The following is a 17,279-nucleotide window of genomic DNA, read 5'->3' as shown; positions in this document are numbered from 1 at the left end:
ATGTAGAATTATGTGCAGGATGTCATTAGCTGTAAATTAGGTGACTTCATTTAATTGACCACATTTTCTCTGCTGTCAGGCCGAAACCTCCTAACTCCAAAATTGTAATTTTTTGGGAAAATGAGCTCAAGTGGAGTTAGGAGGTTTTGGGCTTTTTACTACTTTTTATTGGTTCAATATTATTTTAACCAACACACAGATCCCTATTATGATCCAGGTCTTATGCCTTATGCCTTAACCTCTTTACCTTTTTTTCACTATTTTGAAAAACATTTTTAAATACTTCAAATGTTGATCTACATCTGCACGTTGTGAACTTGCAGATCAGCTATTTGAAATATTTAAAAAACTAAAAAAAAATAGTAAAAAAAGGCAAAGAAGTTAAGGCATAAGGCATAAGACCTGGATCATAATAGGGCCCTGTGTTCAATAGCACATATTTATGAAAAAAGAGAGGGCCAATCGGTGTGGAGTTAGCTGGTTTGGCAGAAAGTGTGGAGTTAGGAGGTTTTGTCCCAAGCACTTTTTACCTCTTTCCATTGGTTCAATATTATTTTAACCAACACTCAGATGTAAAGGTTGTTCAATAGCCCTGATTTATGCCAAAAAAAATCTCAAAAATGGAGTTAAGAGGTTTTGGCCAGACAGTGACAATATTTTATTCTAAAATAAAAATCCTCTCTCTCAAACTTCTGCCAGTGTGCCAGTGATCACCCTCCCCTGTGCCAATGTTGGCACCCGTGCCTAAGGTTGCCTACCACTGGACCGCATCACTGTGTGCACGCCACGGTAACAGCTCTCCTGGGAGCATTTGCGCGAGCATGATGTGTACAGTACTATAAAAATATGTGAATGTGCGTGGATCGTTCATAAAACATCTGTGATGACTTATGCCTATGAGCCTATAAGTGCATTGTTGTTTAGTGCACTACAGTTCACATTAATAAAAATCAAACCTCGGTTCGAAGTGGAGTGGTGAATCTGAGCAGCTATACCATGTGTGTGCGTGCGTGCGTGCGTGCGTGCGTGTTGAGTGTGCCTGGCCTTGGCCTGCTAAACAGCACCCCTCCTTTAACATGTGTGTTGTGTGTGGCCACTAGAGGTATTGCCAGGCTACAGACATAGCCAGCCAGCCAGCCAGCCAGCCACATAGCCACCCACAGACATACCTGTCTATTGGGAGTGCTTTCACCACTCCAATAATATCATAAAATGATAATAATATGAAGCCCACCCCTTTGGGATACGTTGAAATTTGTCCTCTGCATTTACCTAGGCTACAGCAATAAACATGCAGTGGGCAAATGCCACTTTTACAGCAAAAAAAGAAAAAGAAAAAATATCTCCAAAAATAGACTTAAATTGATTAATTGATTGATTTTTGTGCCCAAACCTCATGGGTTTATAAGACACCATTTTAAGCTGATGTAAGCAAGATGTTTTACAATATAGTCATACATTTAATTACAACTCGCAATTATACAGAGTGTTCTGTCTCCTCTCCCAAGCTTGACAAATACAATCTGCCACAACAAAGGCTCCTTTAACAAAACATATCTCAAGGAAATCGCCACAGATAGAAGACACTGATAGATAGAAGACATTTGACTCTGGGTTTTCAACGTTTTCAGGCCAAGGACCCCTTAGTTGAGAGAGAGATGGAGCAGGGACCCCCACACAACCTTTTCATAGATTCCATATAGTTTCATTGTTTGACAGCACAATCATCCGTGTATTTTGGATTCATGTCAATTTGTTTTTTCAGATATTTAACCACTTGAACCGTCAATACTTAACTTGACCTTTCACTCTGTACTTAGTCTGCTCTTTTTCCCCCCTCTACACCAAACGTCTATGCCAAAAATAACCGATCTACAAGCTCACAATGCCTCGCAACTAAAAAAAGTTTCTATCACACAAAGATTTGGACGACCCCCTGTAGTAACTCCGAGGACCCCCTAGGGGTCCCGGACCCCCTGTTGAAGACCCTTGCTCTATAACAAATAACCTACCAAGTAAATGTACCTATAGCTAACTGTCCACCCTGGTTGCCGGGCGGGATATGTGCTGGATCATCCTAACAGTGTCAGAATGGGTCAAGGTGCTTGCAGGCAGGCTGACCCGGCCCTCCACTCAGATCACCCATATCACCCTGTCCTTTGACCGGCTTAACCTGGCTGATCGACTAAGCCCTGCGGCCAGGGAAAGTAGGCTCCTGTAGTACTCACTTCATCCCTTCACCCCCCCCCCCCCCCACACACACACACACACACACACACACACACACACACACACACACAGAGTTACAGACTTACATGCTTAGGGAGTTAATTTCATCCCACGAAGCTTGGCCAATGTGACCCTGCGTGAACCAAATTTGAGCACTTTCTTTGTGCCATGAATGCTAACCTGGTGAAATGCTATAACCTGCCGACGCTGGTGAATGCTAAACTGGTGAATGCTCAATCCCTGTTTCTATAAGTGGGGGGGTTTCGGAATGGGGATGTTTCTGAATGGAGGTCTGCCCCCCCAGGCCGGTTGCATGCCACACTTCAGAGCCTGGACATTGAGCGTACAACAAACACTGAGCGCTTTGTGCCAAGATGTAGGGATGGGACGATATGAACATTTCATATCACGATTATTGTGACAAAAGAAGTCGCGAAAGTACGTTTTACCAATAGAGGGTTTTAAATGGTACCGGATATGCAGCTCGACAAATAAAAGGTGAATTGATCCCAGTGCATGACGGAGGACGATATCACGATAAATTAAATCTCCACGATACGATTATCGTGAGTGTTTTTATCGCGATAAACGATAATATCGCTTATCGTCCAATCCCTAGTAGGCCAAGATGTACAGTAGGCCACGTCTCGCGTCCCGGACAAAAAAATGATAACACATTATCGGCGAGCGGCGGCAAAGCATACATTTGGCTTTAGCATGCCCTCTACCTCTCCATTCGCTGTCTCCTCTCCTCTCCTCTCCTCTCCTCTCCTCTCCTCTCCTCTCCTCTCCTCTCCTCTCCTCTCCCGGTGCAGATCCGTTACATTCAGCAACAAATTTCTGCTGCATCAGACGTCCATCATAGATCTCCACTCGAGCTGAAATGTGATCAGACATCTGATCCAGGGCTACGAGGCCGGCGGAAAAACCAACACAAAACAGCCTTCTCATGAAAAAAAAAAAAAAAAAAAAAGTACCCGGAGTACGGAATGTGGTTCCTGTCCAGGGTGTGTGTGTGTGTGTGTGTGTGTGTGTGTGTGTGTGTGTGTGTGTGTGTGTGTGTGTGTGTGTGTGTGTGTGTGTGTGTGTGTGTGTGTGCGTGTGTGTGTGTGTGTGCGTGTGCGTGTGTGCACAGTGGTATTCTTTTTCTTTAGGGCACGGTCACACCAAAGTATGGTTGCCAGCTGATCGACGGATTCTGCCAATGTGTTTCAATGGTAATGGAGCGGATTTCTGCCATTTGCGGATTTCTCCAAAAATACATTCCCATTGAAATACAATGTCAGAATTCCACTTATCAGCTGGCAACCATACTTTGGTGTGATCGTTCCCTTAGTGGATTATTTCCAATTTTCCACTCCACTCCACTACACCTCAGAGGGAAATATAGTAAATTTTTTTACTACACTATAATTATTTGAAAACTTCAGTTTAGGCCTAACAGTTACTTTGTAGATTTCAGATTAGTATTACTAAAACATAAATTAATCACTTGGATTCTCCTATGCTTAGGCTATTTGAAAATAGCCGGGAATTACTTACTTTACTTTCTGTTTTACTTTAAAAATATTACTACTTGACTTCCATCACTGTGTGTGTGTGTGTGCGTATCCATGTATATGCGCGCGACGCGCGCGTGTGTGTTTATGCATGTGCGTGTGTGTGTGTTTGCGTGTGCGCACGAGCGTGCGTGCGTGGGTGGGTGTAAGGGGTGACTGGGCACGCGTCTCGTATGCTGTGTGCTGTCTAATATTTCATCTATAGCATCCTCTGACCCAGTATGTTGCCTCTCTCTCTGCCCCGTTGTGTTGCACGGCATTTGTTCCTGTGTACGGTGTTTGGTGTAGTTTGACTCGTTTGACCTTTCTCGTCTCCACATGGAACTCTTGTGTGTGTGTGCGTGTGTGCGTGCATGTGTGTGTGTGTGTGTGTGTGTGTGTGTGTGTGTGTGTGTGTGTGTGTGTGTGTGTGTGTGTGTGTGTCTGACTGACAGCTTAAGTAGCTCAAAGCCTAGGGGGAGGGGGAGGGGGGTGACTTGGCACTTGGCAGTGATTGACAGTGTGTGTGTGTGTGTGTGTGTGTGTGTGTGTGTGTGTGTGTGTGTGTGTGTGTGTGTGTGTGTGTGTGTGTGTGTTCAGATTGCAGATGAATATCATAAATATATGTATACTGTAGGCTACTGTACATATCATCAATGTCGGGCCGAAACCTCGTATCTCCAAGTTTCAAATCCGTACGTTCTTTTCGTAAAGTAAAGCCCCCATGCTTCACCATACTGTCGCACAAAACAAGTGAAAATAGACGATCTGCAAGCACACAACGCCTCGCGGTGCGAGGGGTTGTGTGCTTGTAGATCGGCTGTTTTCACTAGTTTAGATCATTTTTAAAAAGATAAATACATAACGAACTGTTTTGGACATACAAGGTTTCCACCCGACAGCAACGATAAGCGGAGCTTGGCACTTGGCAGTCATTTCTATAGCCGTGTGTGTGTCCTGGTTGTAGTAAGTGTACTTTGATAAAAGTACGTGTTTTCTCTCTTTCCATTTCATTATGACTGTACCAACAGTGTGTCTAAATATACACCATCACACAATATCGAAGATGTGCGTCGCCGGGTTTTGATGTCATTAATTAATTAGAAAACACATTACTTTACAATTTACAATTTAAGCATTACAATAAGCAAGGTAATACATCAACATCAATACATCAAATGGAAAGAAATAGTAGGCGCACACGCACACACACACACACACACACACACACACACACACACACACACACACACACACACACACACACACACACACACACACACACACACACAGAGTGTAAAGAAAACATGCTCCACTTTCATTTAATTACTTCTATTTACCCGTAGCACTTAGCAATAGATCTACGTAACTGACCTTCAAGTTTAAGTGTATTTAAATGAAAATGTATTTAATGATTTGCTAAATCCTGGGTTAGCCAAATTAACTCTGGAACCTTGTCACTAATGACTTGCTCTCTTATATACAGCGCGCCCACAGTAGTGTGTCCTGAGTGTTGATTTAACTAAGAGTGTACAAATTAAATTAACACACAGGATACATTATGTAAATACTGTGAGTGTGCAGGATTTGTTCAAACTTGTTAACAAAGTTGACTTGCTCTCCCACTGTATGCGTATTTGTTTCAAGCACTTTAATTAAAGTCTTCACAAAACTAATTATGCAGAAACATAATTATAACTTGTGTCAGTTACTTGTCATAAATCATGTGTAAGTCAGCTGTACTTGCCATGACTAACTGATGGTTTATTTAACATAAATGAATATAATTAAGAACAGATCATGGTTTCCAAAAAACGTGACCTATTTGTTTTTATTAGTTAGCGTTGGCAAACCCATTTTTGACACAATAAAATTTAGCACTTTTTACTTTTAATATTTAGTCATTCATTTTCTTTGAGAAATTTATACTTTTACTCCACTACATCTCAGAGAAATAATTTTAACCTTTTCTACAATTATCTTTTGAGGTATTACCCAATTATTCAGCATTATCCCTAAACTTCTTTGCCTTTTTTTTACTATTTTGAAAATAATTTAAATACTTCAAATAGCCGATCTACAACGACACTGTGAGCTTGTAGATCAGCTATTTGAAATATTTAAAAATATTTTTCAAAATAGTAAAAATGGGCAAAGAGTTTTAGGGTGAAAATAGAGCCATTAGTTTGAAAATAGCAGATCTACAAGCTCACATCACATCACAGTGTGACACGTTGAGAGCTTGTAGATTCGCCATTTTTGAAAAGGTTTTACACATTTTGAATAATGTGATCACTTTTTATTCGGTACTGTAAGTAGCCCATATTTTGATGTCAATACATTAAGTACATTTTTGAATAGGCCTCTTACTTTCGTCAGTTCAGAGTATTTGTATATTGTGTGGGTATAACAGTAGGCTACTTTTACTTATGCTTCATGTGACAATGCCGACAAAAAAACAAGCACAAATGCCAACCAAAAGAAAACAAACGTCTCGGAGTATCAATCCTCTAGTGTTGTGTGTCCTCAAACAGGGACGTGCAGAGAATGTTAGAGAGGCAGGGGCTGAAATTTCTAAAAGGGCCTTTTGTTGAAAATATCAAAACTGCGACGCGTTGTGAGCTTGGGGGTCGGCTATTTTCAGTACTTATTCACGGTCCGGAGGGGGCACTTTTTACAGATGGGTAAAAGGGCGGGGGCTCAAGCCCCCTTTGATGTCTATGTGTGCACGTGCCTGTCCTCAAATGTTTGGTTATAGTTTCTAACAACCCCACGCACATACTGCATATCCAGTACAAAGTACTTTGGCTGTGGTCAGAGGCAAATTAAATTGTCTCATTTTGAAAGTGCCATCATGCCACCCACACACACACACACACACACACACACACACACACACACACACACACACACACACACACACACACACACACACACACACACACACACACACACTCATTCGGTGAATGCCACAGCTGTTAATAAAGGTAATGCTCTCCCACATGCGTCTCTTTATTTCCTGTGATGTCTAGTCCCCCGTCGCTGTGCTCACACACACATTGAAGGTCATATCGTTGCATGTACTTTTTCAGCTTTTCAATTTGCGTCGCACTGTTCAGTTCAGGAGATTAATTAAGTTGTTGCCTGGTTGATGCACGCGGTCTCGTGGCATTAACCAAGCATGTGAGCTCACTGTGAGCTTGTAGATCTACTATTTTTGAAAAGTTGTGAAAATGTGTGCAAATCTTTGAATATATGCATTTTTTAAGTGAATATTTTCAACTCCGTGGCCAAATACATATCATTTTGGGGGTCCTTCACATGAAAAGGTTTGAGCACCACTGACAGAAACATAGGTTTTTACAAAAAACCTTAGAAGGATTTGAAATATTCAAAGACTTGCACAACTTTTCACTATTTTTCCAAAAATAGCAGTTCTACAAGCTCTCAAGAATCAAACGGGTCCATTTGGTTACCAACAATCCATCATTTAGCTGGTTGATTTAGCTACAACATTGTCACACAAAAGCAGTGAAAATAGCAGCCAGGTGCACAAGCAGCTCAAAATGCGTGAGCTTGTATATCAGCTATTTTCACTATTTAAAGAAAGTTTTAAAATATTAATAAAAAAAAAACAGCGGTTTTGGACAGGTATATTTGCGTGTTTCTGCACTGCATGCTCAATTGGGGGCGGAAATAGAAAAGGAGGCTGTATGAAAGCCTGACTTGACCCTGGCCCTTCTCGGGGTAGTAGTATAGGGTGTTAATTTGCACGCTGTTATATTTTCAACCTCGGCCCTATTTAGCATTCTGTAAATAGTTTCTTCTCTGGCTGCAGGTTTCTGGCTTCTTACAGTCAATAAGCCACTGGACTGCCTGAAGCGAGTCCAGCCGTATAAACCATTATGGGTGCAGGGGGGGGGCAGGACCCCGGGGGTCCTCAGATTTCTAGAAGGGGGGGCCACCAAAGTGTGAATTTGGTTGTATTCATATGAGGTATTGCGTTTTTATTTTACTATGTTGTTTGTATTATTTTATTTTGAGTGGAAAGCACTCAACTTATTTTTTTAAATGTGCTATACAAATAAATGTGACTCTTTTTCCAAAAAATGCAGATCTACAAGCTCTTGTTACATTTTCGGCAATGAGGTTTGAGGTAGATGGAAAAAAGAACAGATCAAGACAAGTACGGAGCCAAAGTATTGAGTGTGTAAGTGGTTAAATATCTAAAAATAAACATTAAAGCTTTTTTTTATGAATAAAATGTAATTATGTCCAATCTGTATGGTAGAGAGTATGTTAATACAATACAACTTACAGTATACAATAGGGGTGGTTGTATTTTGTCTCCCTGCTTTTCTATTGAGACATTTATATCATGTCAAAGGTCAGGTCTCAGCTATATAGACACGGGATCTGACATGAATGTTGACCTGAGCAAGCAGCACGTCTCTATTAGCTCAATGATAAACATATCAGGACTTAGGTTCAAGTCCGGGGTAGAAGAGGATAGTTACATAGTGCTGTTTTAACATGAATTCATCATATTAAAAGAAGAGAGAAAATAAAAAGTTAATTTATACACAACCATGATCATAGTGTTGTCAAATGAGTATATGAAGCTCATCTATGAATATATGAATAAGTCTGCAACTCCTGATTTTATACAATAATATTTTGTAGTGGCGGTCTCTGCTTCATCTCTCTGTCAGCTAAGGCAGTGGTTCTCAACCTTTTCAGGCCGCGACCCCCAAAATAATCAGATTTTAACTGGGGACCCCCCACCCTGCAAGCGCTAAGAATTGATGCATTACATTTTGTATAACACGGTTCTTTTTGTGAAAATAGCAGATCTACATGCTCACAACGCCTCACAACATGAGGCGTTGTGAGCATGTAGATCTGCTATTTTCTCTGCTATTTTCACAATGTATACCTCTAATATTTGGTCAAATATTAGAGGTATATAATTTTAGAGGTATTAAAAAGTCCTTAAATTGCCACGTTAGAAATGTGCAGATACCCTCAATACACTTCAACTGTATATTGGTTTGTTTACTGTTGAGTGAGAAAACAATGTTGTACATTAAATTAATCATCTGGGGACCCCCAAAATAATTTGGGGACACCCCTGGGGTCCCGACCCACAGGTTGAGAACCGCTGAGCTAAGGGGTCCTTGGCCTGGAAAAAACGTTGAAGACCCCTGGTATAAACAATACAGTCCCAGCCATGTAAACACACCTAATTTACGCCGACTGAACGACTGCAGCCATGTCTCAGAGAGCTCTCGATGCAGACGCTCTTCTGAGGGACGGAACGCGCAGTTTATCTTCCCTGTGTGCAAGTCAAGTCAAAATGGATTTCCAAGATGCTTTTTAGCAGGTTTGTTTCAATGGAGTTTTACTGAGAGTAAAAGGGGTTTAAAGTGGATAAAAAGAATAAAAACAGGCATCTGCGTGTGTGTGTGTGTGTGTGTGTGTGTGTGTGTGTGTGTGTGTGTGTGTGTGTGTGTGTGTGTGTGCATGTGCGCGGCGTGCATGTGCGTGCGTGTGTGTGATAGTGTGAGTGTGTGAGAGAGAGAGGTTTGGTTTTGAGTCAGAGGCAGCAACAGAAGCCTGCATGTGTGCGAGAGTGTGTGTGGGATGAAACTCGTCCCCTCTCTCTCTCTCTCTCTCTCTCTCTCTCTCTCTCAACTCTCTCACTGTCTCCCCTCTCTTCTGTTCTTCCCTCTCTTTTATCTGCTTTCCTGTCTTTTGAAAACACACCGCACTTATGTTCTGTTAGCGGCGAGAGTGAATGGATTTCATGTTTGTTTTAGTAGGTGGAACTCAAGAGCATATAGTGTCTAATGGACAAATATAATCGGACAATATCCCGCGAGTGTGTTGCATGTATAAATATGTGTTTTTATATGTGTGTGTGTGTGTGTGTGTGTGTGTGTGTGACATGTGTGCCTCAGTCGACACCGTGGTACTGTGTAGTATACATGATGCATAAGGCAAGTGGGCGGCAGCAGCAACTGGTCTGTGTGGCTCTGCACACAGCAGACATGATTCTCAAGATATTACTCATTTCCTCAGCCCTTTACACACACACACACACACACACACACACACACACACACACACACACACACACACACACACACACACACACACACACACGCACGCGCACGCACACACACACACACACACACACACACACACACACACACACACACACACACACACACACACACAGAGAGAGAGAGAGAGAGAGAGAGAGAGAGAGAGAGAGAGAGAGAGACAGATAGGCGAGGGGAGAGTGATAGCAGGCTGTCACTCAGAGCGTGTTCCCTCAGTTTAGAGGGTTTTCAGTCGTGTCTTTTCACACAGAGATCAGGGGCAGTTCGCTGCTGGAGCTGCTGGTATCTGCAGCTGTTAAGTACAGAGTCTGGAAGTAACAGTGCTGCACTGCACTGCACTGTACTGCACTGCAATGTGCAGTGGTGTGCCAGTGATGGGGCTGAGGAGTAGGTTGACCCTCTGGGAGCAGTAACACTGGAATATGAATGGAAACACTGGGTCATCCGCTCAGCCACGACTAAGGTCAGTTCTACCGGACGTCGCCTCACAAATGCTACCAGCTCCTGCAGTTCAGTCAGTCAGTCAGTTCTGTCTGTCCGTATGCAAGCTCTCATGTCTTCTGAAACACTGTAGGAGTCCTAATTACGGCTTACCGACTAGTTAATGACCGCCTCGTCATGTCATTTGAATTTGCGCGGGCCAATCAAGTGATGTCGTTGTGGTGTTGGTGGTGGTGGTGGAGGATGGGTAGGTTGGTTGGTTAATTAAAGTTATGGTTTTAATTTGGCTGATGAGTGTGTTCACTTGGTTTGACTTGGCTTTGAGGCGGGATTCTGAAAAAGTCTGAAAAGTTATGAAACAGGCGTGCATGTCTGTGTGTGTGTGTGTGTGTGTGCGCGCGCAAAAGGATAGCGTAAAGGAGTGGTGCTGATATTTTGTGTTCCCGAGGCTAATATTTTGTTGATTTATATCAGTTGCGTAAGATAACTGAAGAAAGAAAAACAAGCCCATGAAAACGAGCAGACACCTTTTAACTCAGTGTTCATTTAACGTCTTCATTTAACTGAAGAAGAGTGCAAAGAGTGCATCTTTTCTTGCAAGTTAAATTGACAGGAATGCAATCCAGTCCAGGCCTTGGCGAAAGAAAACAACACAAGAATTCCTTCGGCGATCAATAGCGCTGGAGATCGTTCTCGAACAAAAGGCAAAACAATAATACAAATCGCCCACATCTGTGTGAAACAGCTGCTTGACAGCACTTGTCTTGATGTTACAAACAACACAGCAGTTCCAGCTTCAGCGCGGCCGTAGACAGAACATCTTTTCATTTGTACACTCTCCCAGAGTTAAATTAAGGTTGCATGATGTGTGTGGGAGGTATTGTGCCAACATGCACTATTATGTTGTTTAGTTTCTCGCCTTTCCTTGCCAGGTTGAGATTTACGCAGCATGCAAGTGAGGACGTGCCACAGAACAGCTGAGGACAACAGCGTTGTGGACATTAGGATTATTATTGTGACATTGTGGTCGGTTCTCTGTGGCGTCTCTGTTTACCAGCATGTTGACACTACTGTGCACCGTAAAGTCCTGTTAAATTAATTTGGTTCTCAAGAGAATTCAATTAACACTCAGAATAAATACATGCTGTAAACTTCAGCACATCAAAATATCTGCAGTGGAAAAAGGTATTTGAGCCTGAAATTTCGGAAATCATAAAAACTTAACTCATCATCTCAAATTTCCAGATCTTAAGCACCGAAACGGCTGGAATCAAAGGTTGAGCAAAAACGAAGTTGTACAACAACTCACTTGGTGTGACTGTTGTTCATATAATTACAATCAGAGAGACCAAGTGGAGATAGTTTGCATCATGTCTGTGAGTCATTTTATGATTTCCTTTTTCCATTATTACCATCTTGTTGCTATGATGGTAACTCCTTGTTTTCGTTTTGTCTCTACAATATGACATCAAAGTGATGTCATGATGAGTTAGATGAGAAGAACGATTATTCTGCTCAAGTGCCTGTCAAGGTTTACGCACGTACGCACACACACACACACACACACACACACACACACACACACACACACACACACACACACACACACACACACACACACACACACACACACACACTTAACTAAACTAGTGAAAACAGCAGATCTACAAGAACACAACGCCTCGCGGTGCGAGGCGTTGTGTGCTTGTAGATCGGCTGTCACTACTTTTGTACGACGGCCTTGTACGATGAAGCAGGGCTTTACTTGGTGAAAAAACGTACACATTTGAAACTTGGAGATACAAGGTTTCTGCCCGACAGTGACGATATATTTCAGTTTCTTCTGTATTTAGACAAGAGCATAACGCGAGAGGAAGCTGAGGCTGATGCCCCTCGAACCCATAACTTTCAAAATCTTCCAACAGCACGATGCATGTTTTGAAGTTGATATTCCGGACTATACTGATTGCAGCACTTTACTTGGAGAGAGATCTGATTGGATAAAATCCTAGCAATTTGAACTCACTTCACCGTCGTCTGTGTCTGGAGACAAGTAGGCAGTCGGGGAGAATTAGTGTTTCTGGTGTGGACGATAAGGAGCATCACACCCACTGGAATCCACTCAGACGGCACTAAACCGCCCGTCCCTCCGCAACACTTGTGCTTTTTTTGGAGCGAGCGCGTCGACCGCTTTGCCTGCCTCTCCAAAGACTATCCCCAACTAACCCTGTGCGTGTGTGCGTATGTGTGTGTGCGTGCGTGTGTGTGTGTGTGTGTGTGTGTGTGTGTGTGTGTATCCAGTTACCATGGCGACTGTGTGGCTGTGAGTTAGATGGCAGAGATGAGGCGGTTAAGCCTTAAAAGGTGCAGTCTGGTCAGACAGACGTCGGGGGTTGAGTGTGGCCGGGCCCTGCGTGTTGGCACAGTGGTGTTGGCACAGTGGTGGAGGTGGTGGCACATGGGGTGCTGCTGACCAGGGTGAATAAGGTAGAGTGCAGTGGTGGAACAAGTAGGGCTGTCACAATTATCACATAATCGTCTAATCGTGATTTTTGGATATAATCGTGATTATTTGTCATAATCGTCATAATCGTTTCCATGTTGAAAAATGTTCAGATATTTAAATAAAAGGTCAAAAATAGTGGAAATAGCCGATCTACAAGCTCACAACGCGTCGCATTGCGACGCGTTGTGAGCTGGTAGATCGGCTATTTCCACTATCGATTTTCTTTTTTAAGTATAAAGTTGTCAAATATGTCAGAAGTCATATCTACCACGTGCAACTTAAAAGCAGAAATGTAATTGTCAACGACAAAAACACAATTAAATCGTTAATCGCAATTATTTGAGTGACAAATAATCGTCATGTAAAATGTCATAATCGCGACAGCCCCAGGAACAAGTACTACATTTCTTTACTTATGTAAAAGTATCATTACTGCAATGTAGAAATACTCTGTTACAAGCAAAAGTCCGGAATTCTAAATGTACTTGGGTAAAAGTACAAGAGTATTGGTATCAAAATGAATTGAAGCACCAAAAGTACAAAGTATTCATTATGCAGAATGTTCAATTTTCAAGTTTTAAAATTTATGCTAATATTTGGAAAATAGACGATCTACAAGCTCACAATGTGCACTGCAACGCATTGTGAGCTTGTAGATCAGCTATTTTCAAATGGCCGAAAAGTTTTTTTGTTATCTGAAATGATTTAGAGTTAGTCTAGTTTTAGTTGAGTAGTTGATTTTCAGAAAGTGACACCTCGTGCAGCCAAACATAAAATGACTTGTCTTAGTTCTACTGAATCTCTTCTCCATTAGTCCCTCCCTAACATTTTAGTCTAGTTTTTATTTGTTAAAGAAATTGTCAATACTGTATATTTAGTCATAGTTTTAGTCATCATTCATAGCTTAGTTTTTATTTAGTTTTCATCAGTGAAAAAGGGTAGTTGTAGTTTTAGTGGATGAAATCAGCACTTGATGCCACTGTCATTTCTATCATCTGTCATCTATTCTGTATACAGCAAATGCAATGACAGTGAGGGATAGGCTATAGGCAGCTATTACCTCTGGAGTCCCTATGTTCATTTATTTTTATTAGGCAAACATTTTCCCCCCTAATTTTTCAAATGCAATGCGACACATTGTGGGCTTATAAAATAAGCTCACAATGTGTCACATCGTAATTGAAACCAATAGCCGATATTATCTGCTATTGAATAGGGCTTACGTGGAATAGGCTTACATTTACTGTACCTACAGTATGTAAACTACTGGTATGGCATGTTCTGGCAGCATGGAAACATGTCTACTTTAATGCAGTGTGATATTTGCCCCTTTAGCCATTTAAACTACAGTATTATTTGATCATATTTGACCACCAAATGTAATTAAAATCCTTACGCAGCCCCTTACAATATGTGTTCAACCCGAAGAAACGTGATTTTCCTTAGAAAGTTGGACAGTGTGGCACTGTCTCTCCGACCTATGGGATCTGTAGGCCCGATGGGGGGGGGGGGGACAGTCTCTTTGACCTATGGGATCTGTAGGCCCCACGGGGGAACAGCTGGCCTGGCGCCGCGGCAACCATCACTTCAAAGGCGCGTTCACTTATAGAACATTTGGGGAACAATTAAGTGGAACACCCCCACACGCTGCGCTGAACCAGAAAATGCTGGAGTTTACACACACACACACACGCACACGCGCACACACACACACACACACACACACACACACACACACACACACACACACACACACACACACACACACACACACACACACACACACACACACACACACACACAGTTGTACACTCAGTTAAATTAACACTCCAAATTGTACCGTGGCGTGTATAACACACACACACACACACACACACACACACACACACACACACACACACACACACACACACACACACACACAAACTTGTCAACAGCATCATTAATAACAGCGTGCGTTCTTGGGTGAGTGGGTGGTGACCAGTTGTGTCTCTCACCGGGGGAGTGCAGCAAGACGTGGTTTATGTCTGCCAAGGGGGATTTTGATGTCTGCCGCCTTTGTGCCTGTGCGTACTGCACCGTACTCTACTGTATGTCTATCTGACAGAGAGAAAAACGCTATACGAGAGAGTGAGCTTTTTATATAGGACATGAAAAAGTACCCCCGGGGGCTGCAGTGGGGGCGGTTCATGAAAGTGATAAAAAGAAGAAGAAAAAAGAAAAACACATATCTACATATTAAAACATATCTAGTACATATTAGAACATATCTACATATTGCAATCATCCCTTTGGGAGTTATATGAGATGAAAAGTGCCCCGCTGTGTGCGGTGCGTGAGAGTGTGTGTGTGTGTGTGTGTGTGTGTGTGTGTGTGTGTGTGTGTGTGTGTGTGTGTGTGTGTGCGTGTGTGTGTGCTGTTTGTGTATGTGTATTTGTAGCGCACTGCCTGTGAACTGCACTGGGCACACATAATGCTGCATATTTTTAGAGCACTTGTGGGAGTTGTGTGTGTGTGTGTGTGTGTGTGTGTGTGTGTGTGTGTGTGTGTGTGCGTGTTTGAATGGGACTAGTGGTGGTTTCAGTTCTGCACAGCAGATAATGACTAATCCACATTGATGCAGCTACCAGAAACACTGAAGGGTTTATAATGTTTTGCTATTATAGGCTATGACAGTGACGTTGAGGTCGTCATTGGCTGTCCAACGCGCGTGTGTGTGTGTGTGTGTGTGTGTGTGTGTGTGTGTGTGTGTGTGTGTGTGTGTGTGTGTGTGTGTGTGTGTGTGTGTGTGTCTGAGCAGAGGGGCAATTAAGTCTCAACAAGTCCTGACAGACTTTTAATGCAGACAAACTTTCACATTTCAATAACCAGTGCTGTAAAGTAACTATAAGTACATTTTACCTAAGTACTTAAATGTTTTAGGTATTTGTACTTGAGCATTTAAAATTTCCAATACTTTTACTTCTACACCACTACATCTCCCTAATGTTATACCAAGGCTATTTGAAGATCGCCTATCTGCAAGCTCACAACGGTTGCTTGTAGATCAGCTATTTTCGAACATTTTGTACTTTTACTTTCGGTACATTTTGCTGCCAACACTTTCATACTTTTACTCAAGTGGATTTTGAATTACGGATTTTACTTGTAACAGAGTATTTCGAGGGCTTGGAGCAAAAAGGGCTTAAGTGATATTTACATGTTTTTCACGGGATGGCTTTTCATTTATTGTAATAAATAAACTAAAAACAACATTAAAAAAAGTATATTTTAAGCCTAATCTGTATTAAAGTATAGATTGCTTAAACATATTGTTTTAATTAAATAATTACAATCAATGGACATTGTCCTGTGACAAGAATTACGATGTCACTTACGCCCTTTTCGCTCCCAAGCCCTCGATTTCTATATTGGAGTATTGATACTTTTACTTAAATAAAAAAATGTTGTACTTTTTTTCCACCGCTGCCCATTACTCTGAGGAAACAAATGGACCCATAGGTTCCATTTGGTTCCACTTGTACGTTCTCAGAGTTACAGTCCTGTAAGGCAGTGGTTCTCAACCTGTGGGTCGGGACCCCCATGGGGGTCCCTAAATTATTTTGGGGGTTCCCCAGATGACTAACTTTATGTGCAATGATGTTTTCTCACTCAACAGTAAACAAAACCAACATAAAGTTGAAGTGTATACTATAGAGGGTTCATGCACATTTCTAAAGTGACACTTTAAGGACTTTTTAATTCCTCTAAAATGACAAATTAAACATTGGCCAAACTGTCAAATATTAGAGGCAGAAATTTTGAAAATAGCCAATCATCATGCTCACAACATGTAGATTGTCTATTTTCACAATAGAACCGCGTTATAAGTACAATGTCAATGCCTCAACTCTTAGTGCTTGTCAGGGGGGTCCCCAGGTAAAATATGATTTTTTTGGGGTCGCGGCCTGAAAAGGTTGAATGTTGTATAAGTAGGCTATGAGTTGTAAAAAGGCAGTGTTTCCCTATGGAGACGCAAAGAGCCTGCTTTGTTCCCTATGGAGACACAAAGAGCCTCCTCAAATTACTGGCTTAAGAATGTGACAAAAACAAAGAAATATCCATAAATTCACATCTCCTTAGAGTGAGTAATCTATTGAAACAAACTATCCCTTTAATGTCAATCCTATTGTTCTGTTGTGATACTGTAAATGTGAAAATCTAATGTAATGTAGTATGTCCCAATGCAGAAAATACACAGTCAACTATTGCTACGGCAAGTTTCACAAGTGTCAATATGTGGAATGATTCAAATGATATGGTGTGAATTCTGACAACACTGGAAGTAAAATTTGTACTTTAATGCACCTTAGTCGAAGCTATGAATCCTACTGTTCTACTGTTCTATCATGACCTCCTAAATGGTGCTCTCTCTTTTTTTAACGGTGCTCCTGTAAGGAG

This window comes from Nannobrachium achirus, assembly GCF_963921795.1.
Source record: "Nannobrachium achirus genome assembly, chromosome: 9".
In the NCBI taxonomy this organism is placed as follows: domain Eukaryota; kingdom Metazoa; phylum Chordata; class Actinopteri; order Myctophiformes; family Myctophidae; genus Nannobrachium; species Nannobrachium achirus.
This window is presented reverse-complemented; position numbering follows the sequence as displayed.